Raw genomic sequence first — 6,000 nt, 5'->3', positions numbered from 1 at the left:
ATTTTCAGACCACAATATTATGAAACTCTCAACCACATGAAAAAATTGGAAAGATAACAAATACTTGTAGACTAAAGAACATCCTAGTAAACAATGAATGGGCTAACCAAGAAGTTAAAGTGGAAGTTAAAAAGTGCATGGAGGCCAATGAAAATGATAACACCACAGCCCAAAACCTCTGGGACGCAGCAAAGGGGGTCATAAGAGGAAAGTATATAGAGGCACCTGGGTGGCTCAGCTGGTTAAGCGGCCGACTTCAGCTCAGGTCATGATCTCACAGTTTGTGGGTTTGAGCCCCACATCAGACTCTGTCCTGACAGCTCAGAACCTGGAGCCTGCTTCCGATTCCGTGTCTCCCTCTCTCTCTGCCCCTCCCCCACTCCTGCTTTCTCTCTCTCTCTCTCTCAAGATTAAATATTTTTTTAAGAAAATTTTAAAAAGAGGGAAGTATATATCAATCCAGACCTTCCTAAAGAAGGAATAAAGGTCTCAGATACACAACCTAACCTTACACCTCAAAGAACTGGAAAAAGAATAGCAAATAAAACCCAAAACCAGCCAAAAGCAGGAAATAATAAAGATTAGAGCAGAAATCAATGCTATCAAAAACAGAAAACAGTACAATAAACCAATGAAAACAGAAACTGCTTCTTTGAAAGAATTAACAAAGTTGATAAACCCCTAGCCATTTTGATCATAAAGTAAAAAGGAAAGGACCCAAATAAATAAAATCAAGAATGAAAGGGGAGAGATCACAACCAACACAGCAGAAATAAAAGCAATTATAAGAGAATATTATGAGCAATTATATGCCAGTAACACGGGCAATATAGAAAAAATGGAAAAATTCCTGGAAACATATAAACTACCAAAACTGAAACAGGAATAAATAGAAAATTTGAACAGACCCATAACCAGTAAAGAAATCAAATTAATAATAAAAAATTTCCCAAAAAACAAAAATCCAGGGTCAGATGGCTTTCCAGGGCAATTCTACCAAGCATTTAAAGAAGAGTTACCACCTATTCTTTTGAAGCTGTTCCAAAAATAGAAATGGAAGGAAAACTTCCAAACTCTTTCTATGAAGCCAGCACTACCTTGATTCCAAAACCAGACAAAGATCCCACTGAAAAGGAGAACTACAGATCAATTTCCCTGATGAACATGGATGCAAAAATCCTCAACAAGATAATAGCCAACCAGATCCAACAATACATTCAAAGAATTATTCACAGACCAAGTGGGATTATACCTAGGATGTAGCGCTGGTTTGACAGCTGTAAAATAATCAATGTGATACATCACATCAATAAAAGAAAGGACAAGAACCATATGATTTTCTCAATAGATGCAGAGAAAGCATTTGACCAAATGCAGCATCCTTTCTTGATAAAAACCCTCAAGAAAGTAGGGTACAAGGATCATACCTTAAGATCATAAAAACCATATATGAAAGACCCATTGCTAATATCATCCTCAATGGGGAAAAACTGAGAACTTACCCTCTAAGGTCAGGAACATGACAGGGATGTCCACTTTTGCCACTGTTATTCAACATAATATTGGAAGTCTTAGCCTCAGCTATAAGACAGTACAAATAAATAAAAGGCATCCAAATTGGCAAGGAGGAAGTCAAACTTTCACTCTTCACAGATGACATGATTCTCTATATGGAAAACCCAAAAGATTCCACCAAAAACATGCTAGAACTGATCCATGAATTCAGCAAAGTCACAGGATATAAAATCAATGCACATAAATTGGTTGCATTTCTAAACACCAATAATGAAGCAACAGAAAGAGAAATCAAGGAATCGGTCTCATTTACACTTGCACCAAAAACCATAAAATACCTAGGAATAAATCTAACCAAAGAGGTGAAAAACCTATACACTTAAAACTATAGAAAGCTTATGTAAGAAATTGAAGAAGACTCACAAAAATGGAAAAATATTCTATGCTCCTGGATAGGCAGAACAAATATTCTTAAAATGTCAATACTACCCAAAGCAATCTACATATTCAATGCAACCCCTATCAAAATGACACCAACATTCTTCACAGAGCTAGGACAAACAATCCTAAAATTTGTATGGAACCAGAAAAGACTCTGAATAGCCAAAGCAATCCTGAAAAAGAAAAACAAAGCTGGAGGCATCACAATCCTAGACTTCAAGATGTATTACAAAGCTGAATCATCAAGACAGTATGATACTGGCACAAAAACAGATACTCAGATCAAGGGAACAAAACAGAGAACCCAGAAATGGACCCACCAACGTATGGCCAACTAATCTTTGACAAAGCAGGAAAGAATATCCAATGGATTAAAGTCAGTCTCTTCAGCAAATGGTATTGGGAAAACTGGACAGCAACCTGCAGAAAAATAAACCGACCACTCATACCCCATACACAAAAATAAACTCAAAATGGATGAAAGACCTAATGTATACAGGAAACCATCTTAATCCTAGAGAAAGCAGGCAAAAACCTCTTTGACCTCAGCCACAGTAACTTTGTACTCAACATGCCTCCAGAGACAAAGGAAACAAGAGCAAAAATGAACTTGACAACCAGTCAGATCACAGGATATTTAGGTTGAATGGTATAAAACTTGGTATTAACAATATTAATCAATATTATCAATAATATCTAAATCTTTTGCACTTAATGTAAGCATCCATCACATATTTAACCACATTGTTAGTATCCATTATCTATTTAGTCCTTACTCAGTGGAGTAGTATCAACTAAGAATCAATTCAGATGACAACTCTGAGGCTCAGAGATACTAAGGACTTGCTCCAGATCTAGACAATAAGTAGATAACGTAGGACTTAATATTATATTATGGATGGGGAATCTGGGTGGCTCAGTCCATTCAGTGTCTGACTTCAGCTCAGGTCATGATCTCGAGGTTCATGAGTTCAAGCCCCACATTGGTCTCTCTGCTGTCAATGCAGAGCCTGCTTCAGATCCTCTATCTCCCTCTTTCTCTGCCCCTTCCCTGGTTGTTCTCTCTCTCTCAACAATAAATAAACATTTAAAAAAAAAAGAAATGCATTTCTAGCAATCAGTGTTTTAAAAAATTATATTATGGTTCTGAGGTACATGAATTTAACTTCTTTACTCTGTTAAAATTCAGAAATTTTAAAGCAGGGATCCACAGAAAGAAAAGAAAGAGGAGAGGGGAGGGGAGGGGAGGAGAGGAGAGGAAAGGAATGGAGGAGGAAGTGGACAACTGAGGCGAAGTCTAGGAGCCAGGGCCAGAGAAAGATCTACCATAAACTGTCATGAGCCGGCTCTTCCTGTGATCTGTGCTGGCGATCTCAGCTACTCTCCCTATAGTTGATGCACCTGCGGCTCACCACTGTGGTTTACCAGTTACCTCCAAACAGAAGATCACAGTGAGCAGAGAGTGTATGGGTGGAATGACCAGAGAAGTGAAAGGTTGGTTGCACTGGCAAGGAGAGAATACTGGCCAGGTGCACTGTGTCTGTGGAGACTATTTGATTCAAACCTGGCTTAACCCCATCCTATCCCATGATCTGGTACAAGTTACATTAAAAGGCTATATAAATCCTCTCCTCACCTTTAAAATAACAATAATGTATACACATCTTTTAGGGGTAACTATGTATGTGAAAAGAAACAGGCTACGTAAGCGCCTATTTCAGAGCCTGGTATAAGAGACAGTTTAGAGGGACTTGTTTCTGCTCTGATTAGAAAGTTTCCTACAGGAGAGGCGCCTGTGTGGCTCCATTGGTTGGGCATCTGACTGTGGCTCAGGTCATAATCTTGCAGTTTGTTAATCTGAGCCTTGTGTTGGGCTCTGTGCTGACAGCTCAGAGCCTTGAGCCTGCTTTGGATTCTTTGTCTCCCTCTCTCTCTCTGCTCCTCCCCTGCTGGTGTGCTCACTCTCTCTCGCTCGCTCTCTCTCTTAAATTTTTTAAAAATTAAAAAAAAAAAAAGAAATGTTTAGAAAGGTTCCTACAGGAGCTTGAACCAGTATGGGAGGAAAGCAGAACTTTGAATGAGAATTCTCAGATTCCCACTAGAACCAAGAACTTAAACCTCACAGCCTCTGAGCTGAAACTGCATATCGGTGCCCTTCCATCTGGCTTCTCCAACTATCCTGCTTATCCTGATGATGAAGAAACAACACTCCCCACGTCATTCCTGTATCAGGTGTCCCCAACATCACTCACTGCACTGTGCTGCCTCTGTGCTGGGAAATAACAAAGAAATGACGATCCATCACCCTTCTTATGCCTGGTGAGTGATGAAGGCTCAGGCTCTGTTCTCAGGACCGGCAGGAAAACAGAGTCAGGTATGGACCCCTTCATGCATATAATGATTCTGGGATGAGAAGACACACATACAGATCCAACTGTGCTGGGACCGGCCAACTGAAAGTCTGCAGGGCACAGGCCAATTATTTATAGTTGTGTGGGCTTGAAAGCTCAATGTACAGAGCTCCTAATTAGCCAAATTGGTCTGTGCTCTCCCAATCTCTGAGGACTTGTTAATATTAATGGACCAGATCATAGGTAAAGGACGTGTCCTTTGTAGGGTGTGAGGCCTTCCAAGTCTTAGGAGGAATAGCACCTGTGCACTTCTGATTTTCAAGTTTCGTATGTCAACAAAAACCTCAGACTTAACTTTTAAATTAATATACATAAACATGTGAGTTTATCATTCATCAAGTGCATTCAAATGACTGAGCAATTTAGGGGGAATTAGGACATCTATATCAGGAATCTGGTAGTACCTCCATTTTCTCAGTTAATATTTGTGGCTCTAAGAACATTTAACATAAGATCTACCCTTTTAACAAATATGGAAGTGTTCATGTATTATTGATGACTTCAGGTATAATGTTGTACATCTCTAGAGCTTATTCATCTTGCTTGTCTGAAACTTTATACCCTTTGATTAGTAACTCTCCATTTCTCCCTCCTGCCACCATTCTACTCTGACTCTATGAATTTGACTATTTTAGATACATAAATGGAATCATGCAGTATTTCTTTCTGTGATTGGCTTAATTCACTTAGCATAATATCCTTAAGGCTCACCTATATTGTTTCAAATGACAATTTCCTTCTTTCTTCAGGCTGAACAGTGTATATATATTAGATAGATAGATAGATAGATAGATAGATAGATAGATATCTCAGTTTCTTTATCCATTCATTTGTCAGTAGACATTTAGGTTGTTCCCAGATCTTGGCTATTTTGAATACTACTACAGAGAACATAGACCTCTCTTTGAGACCTTGATTTCAATTCTTTAGGATATATATATGCCAACATGACAGGTGTGAAGTGATATGTCAGTGTGGTCTTGATTTGCATTTATTTGATGAATAGTGATATTGAGCACCTTTTCATATACTTTTTAGCTATTTATATATCTCCTTTGGAGAAATGTCTATTTAGGACCTTAACCCATTTTTTAAAACAAGTTTGTTGTTGTTGTTGTTGTTGTTGTTGACGACGATCATTGAATTGTAGAAGTTCCTGCATATTTTGGAGATTAACCAATAATCAGTCATAGGGCTTGCAAATGTTGTCTCCCATTCCATAGGCTACCTTTTCACTGATGAAGAATATGAAGTACACTGATTTGCCACAGGTCTTAAAATTGTTGTTGAGACCAGGTAGAATTGTGTCTTTAAATCCCATACCCTTTCTATTACCTGTGACACCTCTCTCATATCAAGGATATTAGCACGACTCCTAGATAGCTACTGTGTACCTACCTGGGACATTTCTCCACCCAGGCTTTCATCTCCATGCGTAGTATTAATCATTTAGTACTACTATTCTAAATTTTGAAGTTTGAAGAGGAAAAAGAAAGTATCACCTGTGGGGAGAATGTTAAATGAGATATCAACATCAATATTACTGCATTAGTCAGGGTTCTTTAGAAAAACAGACCTAACAGGACATGTACATCTTTAGAGAGAGAGAGAGAGACTTAAGAAGTTGGTTCAC

This window comes from Crocuta crocuta, unplaced genomic scaffold, assembly GCF_008692635.1.
Source record: "Crocuta crocuta isolate KB4526 unplaced genomic scaffold, BGI_CrCroc_1.0 scaffold115, whole genome shotgun sequence".
Taxonomy (NCBI): Eukaryota; Metazoa; Chordata; class Mammalia; order Carnivora; family Hyaenidae; genus Crocuta; species Crocuta crocuta.
This window is presented reverse-complemented; position numbering follows the sequence as displayed.